Source organism: Pogona vitticeps, chromosome 3 (genome assembly GCF_051106095.1).
Source record: "Pogona vitticeps strain Pit_001003342236 chromosome 3, PviZW2.1, whole genome shotgun sequence".
Taxonomy (NCBI): Eukaryota; Metazoa; Chordata; class Lepidosauria; order Squamata; family Agamidae; genus Pogona; species Pogona vitticeps.
In genome coordinates this window covers 163,653,103-163,673,364 of record NC_135785.1, presented here as the reverse complement: position 1 = coordinate 163,673,364, position 20,262 = coordinate 163,653,103, and the positions used below count along the sequence as shown (strand labels likewise).

The window sequence follows — 20,262 nt, the reverse complement described above, 5'->3', positions numbered from 1 at the left end:
CGCATTTACATGCTTTCAAATTGCTAGGTTGGCAAGGAGCTGGGACAAAGCGACGGGTGCTCACTCCGTTGCATGGATTCGATCTTACGACTGCTACTCTTCTGACCCTGCAGCACAGGCTTCTGTGGTTTAGCCCGCAGCACCACCATGTCCCTTAAAAGGGCAATATACCTATCCATATCTTACTCTTGAAGGAATGTTCACATCCTTTGCCATGCAGTAAGTGCTACAGTGCCAGTCATATCCCACCTACTGCTTCTGTGTAAAGACAGGCACCTCAAACATGAGCAAGACTTGCCTTTAACTGTGGTCATTGAGCAACTACATAGCAAAACATCTGCATGGAGCAAGACAGTATGAAGCATTCCAGAGTAGGGAGTGGCTTCTATTTTTTTTTTTTTTTTTGAAGTGGGGAACCGCTGGAGCAGGGCCCATCATAGTTGCCTGTGGAATTGCTTCCTTGGCTATAAGTGAAGTGTGTGTGCGTGGAGCAAGTCAGCCGAGGCTTTCCCCTTTGTGAAGCCGACATTGTGCAGAAGCCAACCAACTGCTTATCACAACACATACCAGGTGCTCCTCTGTATCCCAAATGCCTTCGCAAGCTCTCTCCGGCGGGTTCCAAGGTGGCGTAACATACATTCCATTAGTATGCTGCACTTTCTCAAGCTATAATTGAAGTGCTCCTGGAGCACCTTCCCAGCAGCTGGATTACAGCTTTGTGTCAGTAATGGGAGACGGAATTTGTTATGTATCTTCAGACAGAATGTGCTAAGCTGGGTCACTAAAGTCCAGTGATTAAGATGACAGCAGCCCTTTGGTGGTGCAGTACAAAGCCGAGAGAACGCTACAAGCGGAGAAGCACTCAGGAGATGGAGAAACGGGGACAAGCAGGTACCCAGTGACTACTGACGCATTCCTGATGTGTTCTGTTAAACTTGAGTACTATTTTTTAAAACAGTCTCTTCCATATTTTCCAGACAGCAGGGCCTGTGGCCTTTTTGCACTTGTACAGGTGGTGGAAACACCAGTTAGAAGATACCGCAAGGTTCAATTGCTGTAGATGGCTGCCATTAGTCAAGGAAACAAAAAATTGTTCAACAAAGAAAGAAAGAAAAATTAGAATTGCCTGCTGTAATCTGAATGCAGTTAAAACTGACCTGTTATAAACTTTATTTGTTATGGTATCTCTGACTGCAATGTTGCAAAGATTCTGAGGTTGCTTCCAGATAGAGGAATTCATTTTCACAACACTCAGAAGGCCTCATTCCCAGATATTTGGTGTCCTATTGGTTAAGCTTGGGACTCCTTAGATTTCCATACATGGGGAGAGGGACAGAGGAGATGAGAAGGAACACTTGGGGCTCAGCATCCTCCAACAATTCAGGTTCCATGCCGAGCCCACCTGTTTTGTGTTTTCTTCTATCCAGGGAGGAGTCTCTGGAGATGGTATACGTAGGTACTGAGGGCAGGAGATCCTTCAGTGGATTCACACTATTATAACAGTAGGTTGGTCCCCTTCAGCAACAATTTTGCTGTCTGGCTCAAAGCTCCAGTCACCTTGACCTAGTTATGACACTTTGCTGTAGGGATGTTTCTGTGTAGAAATATTAATTTCAAGCCCTCACAGAAGTAGTTTTCACAAAAAAACTGAAAGTGGGGTGTGACCATCTCTTTAGATTTTCTTGAGTTTCTCCAGATCTCCATTCTCTCCTTCATTTTGTGTAAGTTTGTGAGATTTTTGGATCTTTATAGAAGTTTTATTCATTTTCAATAAGGGTGACGGTTGTGGGTACAAGGGAATGAGGAAGGCATGGATAACGGAGTGGGGAAGGGGTACAATTCCAGAGAGCAAAAGAGTATTCTTACATCCACTTATTTAGTTATGTCAAAAGGGAAATCACGTAAGTAAACAATCTAACAGTTTTTCCAGACTGTATATCTTTACAGCTCTCTCCATTCCTTTGGACCTGCTCATACTTCTTTTATCTATGCTTTCCAGTCCATATTTCAGATCCAATTGTAAACCTGTTCCCATTTTTAAGTCCTTTTTGAGATGGTCTTTCATTTAATGCTTCTGTTAGTACATCTGTCTCTGCCACTTCCAGTATCTTTTTTATCAGTTCATCCAGAGACAGGACCTCTTCTTTCTTCCAATATTTTCCATATAGTATCCTTGCTGCCGTGATTAGATGTGTTATCAAATATCTCATTTCTTTATCTACAATTTCAGTCATAACATTCAGTAGAAACAATTCCAGTTTAAATAGTATCACATAAGATACAATTTTTTGTAACATTTCATATATTGATTTCCAATAACTTTTTGCTTCCCTACATTTCCACCACATAGTTTGTGAGGTTTTTTGTTTCCTTCCTGGGCTGAAATTCAAGAACATTTTAAATACACCTTTTCTTACAGAGATACTGTATGCATATTTTTTCAATTGTGCACATTTTAGTCAATCGTGTTTTTAAATATGCAAACTGTTTTTATGCATGTTTCTATTTCAGAAATGTCCCAGAAGTCTCACCAATGAGATGAGGTGTGTTTCATCTCACTGTGAATCTCAAGAGATGTGAAAATGCTGTCAAAGCCTGTCAAATCCAAGCAAAAGTTATCCTTTTTTCGAGCGGAACCTAGTGATGTTCATGGATCTGGATTCACTGCCTTTTCTATGGTATTTTCCCCTCACATGTTCATAGAGCAATACAATGAGTAGCGGTGGTTCTTTATTTTGAATACAAACATAGCTTAACATTGTCTCAGCAGATATTTGAATGTTAGAAAACTATTGTTCCACCACTTATGTGCCAAGCACCAAGCCACAGAACAGTTGTGAGGCTCATAAACAAGCCAGGTTGAACTACTGAACTGGCAGCTGGTGCCCATCTCTAATGTGATCAAATTTTATTATTTGATTGTTGTGTTTGTTATATGTGTAATAGTACTGCATTGTGCACTGTTCTGGATGTCTTCAGACAGAAGAATAGCATATAAATGAAACAACATGCATGTACACATATATACGTTCATACTTTTTCTGACAGAAATGGGGATGGAATTATTTTGACAACTCTGCTTTCCTGTGAATTCATATGCATCAATCTATCTGAATATTGGTCTATATACAACATTTAAAAAAACCGGGAGTAAACTACACATACACACATCAAGGTAATCAGCATTTTCCTGAAGGCTGCTTAAAGCAGAGATGGTCAAAGTTCAATCCTCCAGATTTTGGAATGTAGCTCACAGCAATCCTCACCCATACCTGTGTTGGGTGGGACCAATGGAGTTCCTCCAACGTCTGGAGGGTCACACTTTGCCTAACTCAACTTAAAGGATTAGAAGAAATGAAATAACAACCAAGATGTATTTCCTGTCAACAGCCTCCATCCCCCATAAGCATCTCTCAAAATTGTTGACTATTATTAAAATGAGAATAGTGACATGAAAGATTCATATTTAGAAATGTAACCAGCACTGCTTTACCATTTTCACATTTCTAGCAATGGTTTTAGTTTTCATGCATGGCTGGTTGTTTAAAGAATGAGCTCTAGTACTGAGAGGAAAGACTGTAAATATGTGCTAGAAAACAGTTTATTATGAAAAAAATGCTGGAGGTTAAGGTGTATGGATTTAAAAAACCCTTCAGTGGCAGCACATTTCTTCAGTTCTTTTGAGGATGTGTTATGTTTTGTGTATGTTTTTGCCGTCTCCTCAGTGACACATAATGGCAATCCTGGGTTGATATGTACACAAACACACACACACACACAAGCAGATAAAAATCAATTGCTCAAGAAAACATTGTGATATGAATTGTATGTGGTTCCCTCTTACTGGTTTATGGTACAAGTATTTATGACTTTGTACCCTAGAATATGGATGCTCTTACAACAATTACGAAGCACAGTCCAAAGTCATATTGTGAGCTCAGTTTGTACACCGGGGGCCTGCCCAACTCCACAGGGTTTGGGGGCTATTTCCAATACACTCAGGTTCTGGTTTCTCAAAAATTCCAGTTTCCTTGAAACAGCTGGAGGGATGGGCTAAAGCAAGGTGTGGGGTTTATTTTAGGGGAGAATCATGGGGATTCTTGTGTTTTTAGCAAGCATTTTGTCAAGGTAGAGATCTGTAAGTTCTCAGGGGACACAAAATGACCTTGGGGACATCATGTGGCCTACTTGATTTTCATGCCATCTCAACATACAGCAAGGTTGCTAAGATGTTCTTTTCCAGAAGCAGTGTGCTATACCTCTGGACCAGCTACATCCCAGGCTGGGGAGAACCTTAGAGAGGGCTGAAGAAGATGATAGCCTGGAGGAAAACATGTGGAAACCCCAGGGAGAATCCTGCCCCTCAGCCACCAAGTACTTGCAAATGCCCAATGGGGATGGTTGCATTGTAGCCCAGTAATTACATTCATTACACTCATCTAATATAACTATTCAGGAGAGAGTTGACTATAATTACATTGCAGTCCATGGCTTTCCCTTTCTTGGGGACCACAAAAATCAATGTTTGGTAAGGCTGTCAACAGTTATTCTAATCAGAGAAAGTATACACATAAAGTTCATTGATCTCTTTCCTTAGCAAGCTAAGGTTTTCTGTACTTTCCATAGAGGCCTGCCATGCATCGTGAGTTGGCATGTTCTGCACCTCTGAGACAGAAACTTAAATTAACTTCAACAAAGAAATATGGTCTCTGGAGGCGGGAGCTAAAAGAGTCAATTTGCATTGTGTCTGAATCATACTTGGTCTTTAGAAAACTAGGTGCCTCTGACCAGAGTGATACTTTCATGTATATTCTTCACTAATGAATATTGCACTGGACGGGTTGTGGGGTTCTGGTGGTGGTTGTTTTTCTTAACAATTTTGAGGCAATACAAAGCCTTAAATTGTATTGGAAAGCACTGGATAATTTTTTTCAAACTCGAAACCATTCTAACCTGGGACACTTGCCTGTCCCTTTACCATGTCCACTGCAACGTGTGGAAATGAATGATCATACAGTATTTCATCCATTTTGGGAGGTAAACATGGGCTTAAAATACAGTGGTGCCTCGCTAGACAGTTACCGCGCATGACAGTTTTTTCGCTAAATATTGACTTTTTGTGATCGCTATAGCGATTCGCAAAACAGTGATTCCTATGGGGGAATTTCGCTGGACAATGTTTGGTCCCTGCTTCGCAAACCGATTTTCGCTAGACGACGATTTTGACAGCTCTCTCTGCACTCGCAAAACAGGTGTTTTTGGGACCTAAGCTTTGCAAGACAGCGATTTAAACAGCTGATCAGCGGTTCGCAAAGCGGCTTTCCTATGGCCGATCTTCGCTAGACAACGACGATTCTTCCCCATTGGGACACATTAAACAGATTTCAATGCATTCCAATGGGGAAATGCTTTTCGCTAGACAATGATTTCGCTAAACAGCGATTTCAGTGGAATGGATTATCATCGTCTAGCGAGGCACCACTGTAATGAGGATGGAGTGTGGGTCTGTCTGTCAGGGAGAAAAGGACTCTATTCACAGAATGTGGCTGTGACTGGTTCTCAGGGACCCCCACTCCCTTGTGCTGCAGCTGTTCAGCAGGATATACTGTAGTTTTGAGACTGGAGTGCCTGGTGGCAGAGAAGGGCCAGCTGAGATCACCCAGGGCATGTAAGATTGAGAGTTTATGTACCCTGCCACCTATGTGACCTTGGACAGATGGCACAGTCCCAGAGCAACACCACAAAGAGGGACTGGTAAACAACTCGTGATTACTGTATGCCTACAAAACCCCATGAGGGTTACCCCAACTCAGAAACAACTTGATAGCACATTATTATTCATTATAGTTCTAGAAGATATGTCATTTGCAATTAATTATCTTTTTTTAGTAATTAAATAACTTTTATTACCATTTGTAACATGGCAAATGGCAGTATCATTCCTTTTCTGAGGTAATCATGGCTATTTTAGTTACTTTTACAGTTGTGGAAGGTCACCATACAGATATGTAACAAAGACCATCCTTTTTCCAGTCCCCTGAAAATATATCCATGTATTGGCATGGATTAGATCGGAAGCTGCTTATCTTTAAGTCTAACTGATAGCTCAGTTTTAAGGAGGCCTGCTGAACGAATTGTTGAATGTAAGTCAATGCTTATGTAAAAGCCATTGATTCAGCAGGTCTTCTACAGTTGGACAAGGGATGGGATTCAGGTCTATGATTTTAGTCCACATAAAGCATCCAAATCACAACCTAGCATGGTTTGGTTGGGCTATTATAGTTAAGAAACATTTGCAAAATGCAGTTTCAGGCAGGCATATTTTTTTAAAAAAAAACTTTTAAGGAAGTTACGCTGTGCTAACTGTGTGATGTCAGGCCTGAGTCTCTCCCTTGGGTGCAAATTAATATTTCAGTCCCAATAGCAGAAGCAGGAATCCAAACTGGGGGCTTTGGGAGGCATGGGTACATTAGCTTCCCCTCTGTTGGCTACCACAAAACAACCACTTTCTCAGATTCCAAAGAGGATCACTGAGATGGCTTTTAAGATCAGGCTTCTCCACACTACACCAGTATGGGTGTGTTTGTGTGTGTGTGTGTGCATGTACATGTATCTGTGCATATACTGCATTCAGGTGTGCCTCCCCTGAGGCACTGTCAACACCAAATGTAACTTTTGGGGCAGAAGATATCATGCACCTCTTTGTTTACAGGGCAAAGCTGACCCAAGGCATTTTGCTACCTGAGGCGCATCAATAAATAGCATCCTATCAGCTTAAATAATTATGCGTAGTAGAGGAAGACAACCCAGTTATTTTGCAAAAGCCATAGAAAATCACACAAGTGCCTCTCCGCTCTCTGGAAGCTATTATACAGTCAAAACAAACTGGATAACTAAGCATTTGTTCCCCTTTTGTGATAATCAAAACCCATTGCCTGAGGTGGCAGCTTCTCTCTCCTAACATGATGCCCAGTCCTCATACTGAAGATGACACAGAAAACAAGGTTGAGGCTTGTGCAGGAATCACATGTATACATGTTTTGAAGTCTTTCACTTATTTCAGTCCTAACTTCTTACACCTTTTCAGATCTGAGTGGGAGATGGTGATCTCTAGCAACATGAGGTGTACAAGGGAAACAGAAGGGCTTTTGAAGATTGATCACATATAGCCTAAAAACAACAACTCCAGAACAGCTCAAGAGCACTTGCTTACTTTGGCCTACCCATGTGGATAACAACAAGAGAAAGATATATGGGAAGCAATTGTGCGAAAGGGATGCTTTGGCATTTCTGACCAAGTAGTTCCACGTTTTAGATGGAATCTCCTGTTCATGTTGAAAACAATTTTGTCCTGGATTCATTTGAAATGGCTGAGATAAAAAGCTACAAGTAGTTGGGCAGACCCGCCTGAGGAGCAGCTGCAGAATGTTGTATGTCAGGCTATCTTTCCGTTTGCCAGAGAGGTTCTTACTATTCCTGTATTTTTTTCATTCTGAGTTGTAGCAAAGAAGATCATGGCTAAGTCAAAACCCTATCCAGCCATTATTCAACCACTGCTGTGAACTCACTCGGCAGAACCACCTAACCCTGCTCCTCTCCCTCACTGCATTCTTTACTGTTACGGTACTAGGTCTGAAGGGGAGACCTACTGTAAGCTCTACAGATAGGTACAACCACAGATTTTCCAGGGTTCCTGCTCAATAGGAGCTAAACACCAAGAGTAAACTTCTTCAGATTTAATACAGCGATCACAAAGAAGACAGAGATAGGAGGGCTAGGGCCAGGCATGCCCTCTAAATTATGTTCACAGCACTGTGTTGGATATTGCCTGAATACAGGTATTGCTGAACTCTGACTAGCTAGCTCTCACAGTATGTGTTTTTCCACTGAAGCAAACACTTTACACTGGGATTACATGGGAAACTTGGAAATTTAGATTTGATTTGATTTTTTTCAGGTTATCATACGGATATATATAGGACTGGCCCTAACTTCAGGCAGACTGAGGTGCCTGTTTTAAATAGCCAGTGCTAGAAGGCGACAGTACCAGCTGCTTAGTAATTCTCCCTGAGCTTCTTAGTTTTCTGTCTCTTGGTGGATGGAGGTGTATACCACATCTCCTGAACGGGTCTGCTGCCCTCAGGTGTACTAGAAGACCCCCTCTTGTTTGTTTGTTTGTATATTGCCCCATCAGTCCCGAAGCACTATGCCGAGTGGTTTACAGACAGTTAAAACAAACTACATAAAAGTAAAAATAACGTAAATAACAAAAAATGGTCTAAAAACTTAAATAATGGTGCAACCAATTTTTGAAGAGAGGCAAAACTGGGGGTGAGGCATTCAACTGGGGTTGATGTGAAAGGCCTTCCTGAACAGTAGTGTTTTTAACTGCCTTCTAAAGGAATACAGAGAGGAAGCCACGTGGAACTGCTCTGGGAGTTGATTGCAAAACACAGGTCCCACCACTGAGAAGGCCCTACCTCCAGTAGATGACTTTCAAGCCTCTCTTAGAGTGGCTACACTGTGAAGCCTGGCCTGAGAGGATCCAGTGGGTTGGGCAGATGATATTGGGGAAATAGGCTTTTGTTGACAGTGTAGAAGTAAAGTTCAGCAACCAGCCCAATCAGCTTCAATATGTGGAATGGAAAGAAAAAGTATTTTGGATTTTGCTTCTGACAGCAAAAGGTCCTTGGTAGCCAGATGAGTTAGATGTTGTTTGGGGTTCCTTCAAAATGATCCTAAAACTATGGTCTGATCCAGTAGTTTGCCAGTAGGGGTCCTGTGGGACCAAAGTATCCGCCGACTAGCCCTGATGGGAGCAGCCCTGGAATAAAGCCGGTCTTCCTGGCCATGGCTTGAGAAAAGTTCTTATGGACCTCTCTGAAGAAATTCTTTCGGACCTGAGTGATTTAATTCTACCTAATCAAGTTGCACCTTTTCCAGGCTAAGTGCTTCTTTCTCGTGTGCTATTCTTGGACATCTTCGATGAGAGAAATTGTTTGAGTAAATATAAAGCCCATTTGAGCCAGCTCATTTGCCAAATGCCTTTTTAAGATGCATTTTGGAGTTCCAGAAGCCTGCCAGAAGTTCCAGGTGTTACAATTTGCATAAGACTCTGCAAAAGCTAAATCGGATGCTTCCTGGAGTGCTGTTTGGCATTTTGAAGCTCCATTTGGTCCCCAAAGTCACTGGTAAATATTGAAATTTTAAAATATATAACAGCATCAGCTTTCTGGAATATTTCCACCTAAAATCATGAAAGCCAGCAAAGTTTTGCTTGAAATTTCCCTAAGAATGTCCTGGACTGCAGCCAAGGTTAGTTGAAAGGACTGGGAACTATAGGCTGTTGTTCTGCTAGGCTGGCACAGTGTCCAGATTTTCATTGCAAGGACTGGAAGAGGTCCAAATGAATTACAGTTTATCCTGTACTACAGGCTAATCCACCTTGCATTATGAGAAGTGAGAAAAAGTGTCCCTGAGAATTGACAGTTCACATGTCAAATTCAGGCTGCAAGTATATATTGAAAATCTGTATTTTGGGGCCATTTTGCTGGTTAGCAAAAGCATGCCTGGGACTTCTGTGGATGTACAGATTACGGATAGCGATATAATCTATAAAACGATGTGAAATGTAAAAAATTGGAGCTCATTGATGCATCTGCTAGGGTCACTGACAGCAGTGCTGAAGTAAGCCCTGGGTTCACACATTGTTTGGCATCACTGTTGGTTAGAGTGTAGGAGTAAGACTTAGATTTGAATTCCCACTTGGCTATGTGTGAGGATGGCAGTGAGAATACCTTGGTCCCTACAGGTGGGCTGTTATGTTTCTCACATTCCCTGGGAAGATTTCTCACCTCGAGCTCATCTGTGGACATAGGGCAGGCAGGGTGGGACCTAGAAGAGGAGGAAGAGAAGGAACAGAGGATATAGAGGCGAGGTTCTAGAAAAGAGAGAAATCGCCTTAGAAGTGGCAGAGGAGGTGAAAATAAAAGGGGGAAGAAGAGAGAGAAGAAGAGGAAGATGGATGGAAAGATGCCAGGGAAGAACCAGACTGGGAAGCTTGTGAGGTAGATCAGTGGTTCTTAACCTTTTTGAAAGAAACGCCCCCTTGAGCCATTGAGGAAGTTATCATCGCCCCCCTCTTATTTCTTATTATATCTTATTTATTTATTTGTTTGTTTATTTATTTAAGACACTTAAATCCAATGACCCCTGAAAACAAAATTCAATTCCAAGAAAATGAAATGCTCCCAAAAAGTAACATTTAATGATTTAGTTGCAAGCGAATTTTAAGACTCAAAAAGAACTATAAAAAGGGCATAAAATGCAGGAACTAAAAATTTCAAGACGAAAACTCTGAAACTAAATTAAGATAGGAGGAAAATATATATTCATGCACATTGTAAAAAGGCTGCAGCCATCTTCACAGGTTTGGCTTGCTCCAGCGCCCCCTACCGCCCCCTTCTGCTCCAGCGCCCCCACGCCGCCCCTTTTCGTTTTACCACCCCCCTGAAAAATGAAATCGCCCCCTGGGGGGCATTATCGCCCAGGTTAAGAACCACTGAGGTAGATGACCTGCAGGGTGGAAGAACCAAAGGCAGATTGGGAGACCATGGAGCAGGAAGGACCCCGAACTGGGAAGGTTGCCCAGTTGACAGTCCCAAAGGCTGAGGCAGTTCGTCTGCAGAATGCCAATCCTCCAAGGAAATAGTCTTTCTTGGGGGATAGTGTGAGTGGCAAGAGCAATGCTGAAGGAGTAGAGAATGTAAGAAGAAAATTACTCTTTCCAACCTCCCAACACCTTGGCCTGACTACCAGAGAAGGACCCCACAAAGCCTACAACTGGGGAAGATGGGGAAAGCTATGTCAAAGGACAAGGAAGTTTGGCTATGAGCCATCCCTGCTGCAGCACATCCTACTTTTGATGGGTGTTCCAAGTCATGGAGGCGATAGCTCCATAGAAGTAGGATGAAATGAGGTTAGAACTGAGAAAACTGAGTTAGGTACTGAAGATAAGCAACTTGAGTTGACTGTTGATGTTTCTGTTACACCCTTGCCCAAGTGAATGAGCACATCGGTTGTTGAGCGCTCTGCGATTCCTGTCATGGATTCAAATATGGAGGAAGGGAACTTGGAACTGCTTGAGGCAATAGCACTGTGAATTTGTGGATGATCTTGGGCTGCTCACATTTTCTCTACCAGGCTTGTTCTAAAGATAAATTAGGGAGGGAGAGGACAGTTGTATATGCAGCCTTCAACTCACAGTAGGAAAGGTCAGGGTACAGATGTAACAAATAAATAGATATCTCTCTGTGTGTTTTTTAAAATGAAAGCTGGGGTATAGATGTGTGTTTACAACACTGGGCCTTGTTCAAATGATTCATGAAAAGCAGATAATGCAAACAATGCCCAGTCATATAAGGATGTCTGTGCCCTGCATTTCTGTTTCAGTTTTACTGAGCAGGGAACTGTGTATGAATTCATGACTTTCTCCCACTCTCCATTGCTGGCTGATATTTCATACCCAGCTCCTACAGAAAATTGAGTCGGATTCTGCAAATGTCATAGGCTAGATCAGAAGGGACAGATTCCAGAGGAACCATAGCTCAGAGCTTGGAAATAACATTTTATAGAGATTACATGGTTATCTGTAATGCATTTATATTTTATTATTTATTTATTCATTGAAATTATTTATATGCTGCCTTTCTCCCCATAGGGGACCCCACGTGCCTCACAGCAGGTAAAATAAGTAATTTAAATACACCATCACATTAAAAAAAACAAATAAATATGCATTAAAATTAAAACAATCATGTATAAAAACAATTTTAAAACATTTAAAAACATGAAAGTTAACATTCAACATTCCTGAGATACAGTGGGGTCTCTACTTAAGAACGTCCCTACTTAAGAACAATCCAACTTAAGAACAGCTCCATTTGCTAAATTTTGCTTCTACTTGAGAACAGAAATCCAAGATAAGAACAGGAAAAAAAAACTTTCCTGCTCTTTTTTTAACAGGTCATCTTAGGTTAAAAAAAAAAATTCTCCCCCTAGTGGTAGAGTACGTCTTAACCAGCTTTGCATTAGTTCCTATGGGAACTAATGCTTCAATGTACGAACGCACCTCTACATAACAAAAAACAAACAAACCCCCCCCCCCCCAAAAAAACAGCCAGAACGGATTAATTGGTTTTCAGTCCATTCCTATGGGAAATTTTGCTTCAACTTAAGAACGTTTCAACTTAAGAACACCATTCCAAAACGTATTAAGTTCTTAAGTAGAGGTTCCACTGTAGTTTCTATGGACGGAAAAGAGCAGATACGGATTAAATGGTTTTCAATGCATTCCTATGGGAAATGAAGATTCAACATAAGAATTTTTCAACTTGAGAACCACCTTCCAATACGGATTAAGTTCTTAAGTAGAGACCCCACTGTAACTTACTGCTCAAGGGCCTGTCTGAAGAAGAAGGTTGTACAGTATTAACTACAGTGTAAAACAGGGAATGGGCTTTCTGGGGGTGGGTGGGTGTTCAACTAGTAGCTTAACTTGATTTTAAAATGCTGTTTTTATGGTCATTTTGGGGAGAATTTTGTTTTTCCTTTTTTCCCCTTTTTTTCTTCTTAGTTTTTTTTTAATTTCAAAAGGCATTAGTAATCAATTCATGCATTCCCAGACTGTGATTAAGGATATATATAAACAAAACAATGATGAATACTAATGCATTAGACATTTTTACTCATTTTCTCCAAGATTTACTATAGGTGGAAGAAAACATCACAGCTCGGAAACAGAGTCCAATAATAATCACGTGCTGTCAAGTCAATTCTGACTGATGGCAACCCTTTTTTCAGGGTTTTCCTGGTGGAGAATACTCAGAAGTGGTTTACTATTCCCTTCTTGGGGTGCCCCGGGACTATGCAGCTTGCCCAAGGCCACATAGGCTGGCTCTACTTGCAGGAGGCACAGTGGGGAATCAAACTCCCAACCTCTGGCTTCACACACAGATACTTAAACCACTGAGCTACCCAGCCAGCTTTTCCACATAAACACAAAGCTTTCTCCCTGGAATTCTGAAGAACTGCTGCTGGCCAGAGCGGGCAGTATGGTATTAGATGGAGAAAATGTCTGAAAATGGAATAGCCATTTCCTTGTTCCAGAAGTTGTCACATAATCCAGAGGCCATTATTGTTGATGTTGGGAAGGAAGCATGTCCCTGGCCTGCCCATAAAGTTCTTTCAGATTTACCGAACCAGAGCAAGTGTGGGAAGAAGCCCTGAGAAAGCTGTGTCTGTGTTGCTGTGGGAGCATATGGTAGAAAAGTATCAAGGACTCTTTTTTTCTCTCTCTCCAGTGAATTAAACTCTTTTATCACACTTTCTACTGTATTTGTCTTTTCACAGTGAGCGCAGCCTTGATGACTGGAACTGAACTCTGTAATTAATGTAGGAGGTTTATTTTCAAAAGTTATTCTTGCTATTAAAGGCTGGTTCTAGAAGTTGCTAATTACACTGGCAACAATTTTGCTGCTGTTCTTTTGTGTTGACTTGGACGGGGTAGGAATGGCAGGAAAACAATATGTTTTTCACCTCCATTAATTAGAGTTCCTTCCTGTTCCTTGTTTAATTTTTGTGTGGAAAATAAAGGGCAACTACATTGAAGGTCTTTTCCTATTTTGTTTGTATGTTTTTCTCTCCATACAATGTAGTGCCATTGTCCTAAATCCTGTGTAAAATTTAACATTTAATTGGCTCATTGCATTGTCAGGGATGGGTCTTGGATCCATTTGTTTTCTCAATAGACGGGACTGTTTTAGTGTCTGCAGGGAAAATGAGAAGTTGCATGGTTGTCGATGTCAAAAAGACTGCACTCATAATCAGAAAAATAGATCTAAACAATCATAGTTCTAAATCAGCAGTCCCGAAGTGCTACTGTTGCAGCCACCACTGTGACTTGTCATATCGGAGAGAACTACAATCAAAACGGTTCAGCCCTCCCACCATGTTGTTATGAATAATGTCGCATTTCTTTCAGTCAGTGGCAGTAACTCTAAACATCCACTACGCAGATAGTTGTAACAATGGTCTGTGCAGGAGGAGCTGGGCAAAGCTTACAGGTACCTCTGCCAGATGGTGACAGATTTGTGGGATGTCCAGATGGGGTCAGTTGGAGCAGTCTGGGTCATTCGTAAAAGGTTCTTCTCTTTAGTGCAATCTGTTTTATCTCTCACTTGAATGATCCTTCCATTCACATTGATCTGTGTTTTTATTCCCATGGGAAGAATCCAGATAGGTCTTTGGACTGCTCCAATTTGTCCCCCTTTTGATTAATGGCACTTCTCTTCCCACACTCTTCCCTGCTTTTCCCCACGGCTGTAATTCAGTGGGCTACCATGACTTTTGCTGTTGTTAAATAAAGTAACAATGAAAAACAGCAATGTATATATATGTCTCACATGATACACATAGTGCCACCAATGTATCTTATTTATCTAAAATAGCACTGCATTATTGGGAATATATATATCAAAGGAAGGGTGGTGGTGGTTCTCTGTCATCCATTTCAATGCCACAGCCTACCAATTCCATCACAGGGTCATCACCTCAGGTAACATTATCTACAGCGCTATTTTGGTGTTGACTAAGCGTCCACAGAGGCTACACAACAGGCTAATTTGGAGTGTTCTGAATTGTGAAAAAAGTCTGTGGCCCCACCACTATGCCAAAAAAGAAGTGGAACTGTATAAAAAGGGGCTGGGATGGGCCATTCTAAGTGAAATGACTGGATACCATAGACCAAACATCATCAAAAGTGATCCAAATAGTGAGCTATTCTGCCAGTGAAAGACAGGCCCTCACTTGCTAACACCATTATACTAGACAGCCTATGTATTTATTTTTATTTGTATGAATACTTGCAAATACCCATTCCACCACAGAGGGCCCTCCAGGTAATAGCCATACAACATTATCCACTCCCACCAAATTAAAAACAGAGGCAGATATCTAAACAAACAAACAAACAAATAAGGAACAATTCATTGTGGAGGACCAGAGTTGCTTTTCTTGGAAGGTAGAGAGAAAGGCTAAGGACTGAAGATAAATAAATAAATAAATAAATAAATAAATAAATAAATAAATCAATCAATCAATCAATCAATCAATCAATCAATCAATCAATCAATCAATCAATCAATCAATCAATCAATCAATCAATCAATCAATCACTTATTGGACTTGCTCAATAAATTAACCCAACTAGCTTAAATAAAAGGGAAGACACAGGTTTTAGGCAAAAGGATATACAGCAGAAGTTTACCCTTTCTGTTTTTTGTAGATATCAGTGCTGAAAAGTAAAGCCTCAAATCTCTCTTGTGACATTTCCCACCTTATATTTACATATGATTCTTGCCCTGCATTAAAATCAGCCAGAATTGCCCCAAACAGAGAAATGACTTGGCACTTTGATTACTAATCTCCCAAAGCTTTATGTGCTTTACCCATTCACAGACTTTCTCCTTCCAGATCCTGCAAACACTTTTTTTTACTAACCCTACCTCTCCCAGCAGACTGCAGCTTTACTCCAAAAGATGGAGTTTTTGGCAGCAGCTGAAGACATCCACACCGTTTCTGTGGAGTACATGCCGGATCTCTCAAGTTGCTTGTTTAATAGCAGTTTCTCTCCCTCCTCCTCCCCCCTTCTTTTGGCCAGGACTTGCAATGCAGCCTCTTCTCACATAACCCCCCAGGTGGTTCAATTACTGAGGGAGAGAAAAGAAGAAAGAAGAGAATGTGTGTGAGAGAGGGGGGAGGGAGGGAGAGATGTTTCCTATGAGGGAGGGAAAATAAACACACATGGGAGAAATGAAGGGAGCGTTTCGGATGAGAAAATGAAGTAAATTTAAGTTTTCCATGAAGCCCTTGCTTAATCCTGGTGTCTCTAGCCCCCTGTGCAACAGAGGCTAAGTATGTGGACCTGGGTATTCTCAAATTCATCTCCTATTAGCTCTCCTTCCTTTTCATCAGTTAACTTGTCCAACTGCAGATTTTAAAATCCATGTGATTCCTCTTTTTGTGGGCTCATATAAAACAGCATGTGCACTGCTATTTAGGCTTGTGCTGCTTGTGAGAAAAGAGAGACTGCTTACTATTGGAAGTTACTATTATTATTATTATTATTATTATTATTATTATTATTATTATTATTATTATTATTATTATTATTATTATTATTATTATTATTATTATTATTAAAAAAATATCTGACAGTCAATCAAAATTATAAAACATTGCTATTATATAACAGATACAAGTTTTAACCAAAAACCTAAGTATCTGTTAAATATCAGCAAAGTATGTATGCTGTTACTAACATTACCACTTTTTATAGTTCCAATGGTGTGATTTTTGAGATCTTCAACTGTTTATAGTACTGTGTGAAATTTCTTAATATTCTTCCCAAAGCCGCAATGGCTACAGGGACCCCTGAAGTGTGTTTCATCCACAAGAAAGATCTTTCAATTGCCAGATTTCTATATTTTGTTAGTTTTTCCAATTCTTTATTTTCAACTCTGGCATCCCCTGGAATTGCAATGTCAATGATCCAGATATTTCTTAATTCTATTACTACTATATCTGATAAGTTCAAGGTGTCTATCCGTTTGGATCCAGAAATCCCACGAGATCTTGACTTCCTCATTTTCTGACACCTTCTCTACCTTATGTTCCCACGGGTTTTTGGAGTTATATTTTTTTTGCATAATGACCAGTGCTCTAATTTTGCCACTCTATCGTGTTTAACTTTGTAATCTGTTTGTGCAGTCTTTGGACATTCACAGATGAGGTGTGCCACAGTTTCTTTTTATTTTTCTTGGCAGCATCGACATTTACTGTTAGCACTAATTCCATGAAATCTTAGCTTTCATCATGTCGGTTTGGAGTGCTTGATCTTGTGTAGCAAGAGTCATGAGTTAAGTCCCAGTCATATGGGGGGAAAAAAACTGCGTTTAGTTGGAGGCAAATCACCAGTGTGACAAGTCCAACTTGACAGTGAGTCCTGTGACTTGAATTACGATCCCTGCTAGCTGGGAGCTATGCTTACCTGGGAAATTATGGGAGTTGTAGTCCAAGAAAGGCTTGTTTTGACTTTAAAAAAAAAACCTCTAAGCAAGGGGTTTAGCGTCAGGTAGTTCCCTCTGCCAGATAGACTGTGGGACTCTTTGAGCCCTACCTGAAACATGTACGCGTTTGGACTTGATGGCGGCTCTGAGAATTCTGGAAAACTGCCAGTTCATATTACATCTCCTCGGCTTTTAATGTGAGTTGATTGGAAAGAACTCATAGATTCATAAGGGTTTATGGTGGTATTTCAACATATGGAACTCAGGGGATGTGCAGATAATTTCTTTATGGATGTTGTTTACAATTGTTCAGTGTTCACCAGCCCCTTTTATGGATGCATATCATATCAGGATGCTAAAATTGGACATACTTTGTATTTCCCCAGCAGTAGCGTGGACAGATTTAAAGTCTGGCAAAACATGTGTTTGCTATAAAGGAACACAGTTTTTCTTGGCTTTAGGTGTTGCCTGATCCATGCCAAGGCATTTGCTGTTGCTGATAGCTGTCTTACATGACCTGGAAAGTGTGCCTCAGGATCTGCTTACCTGGAGTTTAAGGAAGGTGCTACAGTATCCTCTGAGACACAGCCAGAAGGATCCCTTCCCCAATTGTGCATGACCTCATTTCTGTGGCTCAAAAATGTTACCCCCTTTCCAGTGACTCCTTCACAGCATATATTTGCTACAGCTCTAAGGGCTGGTTTGATACAATTTTAGCTGCTATTTCTCCATCCAGTGGAATCCTGGGATTTTTAGGTTGGTGAAATTCTTAGTATTTTGTGGAGAGAAACTCTCCTGCTCTCCAACCAAGAACTCTCAGTAACTTACCAAACTTGAAAAAGAAAAGAAAAGGGTGAATCAACAAACCAACCACCGGGATTTTGTAGGACGGAGCCATGGGAATTGATCTTGTGACATCAGTTATCTGAATTTTAAGGTGGTTGGCCACCTTGAATGCCACTTTTTTTCGCAAAAGAAGGCAAGACAATCACACATAATACATACATATTCATAAATGTTCATACTATGCAGTGTAGATATACTCCTAGTTTCTTGTGGCGAGACTCAGCCAAACTCTGAGGTTGACCATAGCTGGGAAAGCATGTGGTTCTGTTGAAATCAAATAAGGATCCACAGGAGGTAGAGAAACATTCTATTAATAGTAAAAGCTCTGAGCATATTTATTATTATACAACATGTGCTACCATAATCACAGTAAATATTTAAATAATATATGCTTCCTTGATATTCCCTCCCTGCCCTGTCATAAAATAAAGGAATTGGGTTGTACCCCAGGCTCCAAAATACTTAATCCTGTCTTTGCGCAGACCCACTGTAGCAATAAACAGTAACATGTGAATTAAAGATATCATGTTTTACAGTGGCAGTAGAACTAGATGGAGGAGAGAAGGGAAGATACCGAGCCTTTCCTTAATAGTTCCCAACAAGGAGGTAGCAAAATGTGGGATAAGCTGTTGGTTGACTCTTTTCATTTTGGTGGCATCTGGTGATAGACACACACGGTCACTGTTCCCCTCCAGTTAAAATTGCTACAGCTCTTAATGTGTTCTTGCCCTTTCCAACACAATTCCAGTTCACTGATATATGCAGTGATATATATGTGCTCTTTGCTAAAAATAGCAGGAAAAAAGGAGCCTTGGCACCATCATGATCACTAGGTGCAATATTCAATTTCTGTATTGTATTTCATCAATGTAACTTGGACATTCATTCCTGGGTGGGAAAGTAAAGGCAAAGCTAAATACAATAAGCAGAAGGTTATGGCATTCTGTGCAGAACAGTTTTTATTTTAAAAAGAGAAAGAGGGAGAGAGAGAGAGATGGGGAAGGACGAACAGGAGATGGTTACTATAAGCCCAAGAATTCAGGAGGGAAACCACTGGACAATATGGATATCATCAATCAATATCCAGTCTAGCCACAAATTCCCTTTAAGCCGTGCTTGAACAATGAAAACCTGATTAAGGATATGTTAGAAGCCACAGAGAAAAGGATTGCCAGCTCATCAAAAATTTGATTTTTTTCCCAGTGTCCCTAGCAGGAGCGCCAAACTCATGCTGAAATTTGGCTGTTGGTGAAATTCACTGGCATAAGATCAGACCTGTGTGTTTGCCCAGTCAGGAAAAGATATTTTCCTCTTGTGCATCATTAGCTTTATGATCAGCTAGTTATTATCGCCTGCTTTTGAAGCATTTATAGCTTTTAACTAGATCATTGTTATCAATTGACTAGGATGTTCTACCCCTTCTTAAACTATAGAGCTACTTTTGGCTCTCGCTTCATAGAAATGATAAAAACATTTCATATGATGCTTTTTGCTGGACCAGATGTGTTTGGCTGTCAAATATAAGAAGGCTAGATATTTATTCCCCTTTTAGACCAGAAACGATGACAAAGCCCATTTCTACTTTACCATACATGGTCCTCTGACTGACAGCCTACTTTACGGAGCAGGCTGGGTGAGGCAAGTGAAGCTGCTCTCTAGTAAAGTCCCAGACCAAGGAGAGGTTGAAGCAGGAGAAGTAGCAACTGTAAACGTCCCCACAGCAGGCATCCTGGGCAAGACAACCCAAAACTGTCATCTAAGAATCAGTCCAAATGGTCAAACAAGTTCCTGGCAATCCAAACTCTAATCTAACATTTGCATTTGGAAATAATTGCCAGTGGCACAGGACGAATAACTATATCTGCTTTTTGGATTCTTTAATTAAGTCTTTGTTGTCGTGCAGTTAGCTAAGAGGAAGAAAAGGAAAAGGAGCCTGAATCCTAACTAGCTCCAACTTGCTTCCACGGTGGTTCAATTTATATTTGTACATAAAATGCTATAGTAAGCCTACATTCCCAGCTTACTCCCTTACCTTGGCAACACAAAGTAAAATAGACCTGCTTTTCCACATGCAATTTAACCAAGCCTTGAAGGAGGGAAGTTCAGATGACTTTTAGTTCCAGTTTCTGTCACATCAAAGATATGTGCATGTTGCACAAAATGATGGAGATTACTAATACAGTATCTGCAATACTGTACAGTTGTTACTGCAAACCTAGCAACATCCCTGTGATCTGCCCAAGTAAAATATACGGTTGAGCAAAGATTTTAACTTGAATCTCTTGTCTGT

General features: G+C 40.7%; 1 long non-coding RNA gene across 1 annotated transcript; it reads left to right on the top strand.

Moving 5' to 3' along the window:
• Positions 1-9,017: 9,017 nt before the first annotated feature.
• LOC144588484 (uncharacterized) lies at positions 9,018-12,156 on the top strand. The gene is made up of 2 exons (XR_013544071.1): positions 9,018-10,067; positions 10,567-12,156. It is a non-coding gene; the product is annotated as an uncharacterized LOC144588484 (long non-coding RNA).
• The last annotated feature ends 8,106 nt before the right edge of the window (positions 12,157-20,262 follow it).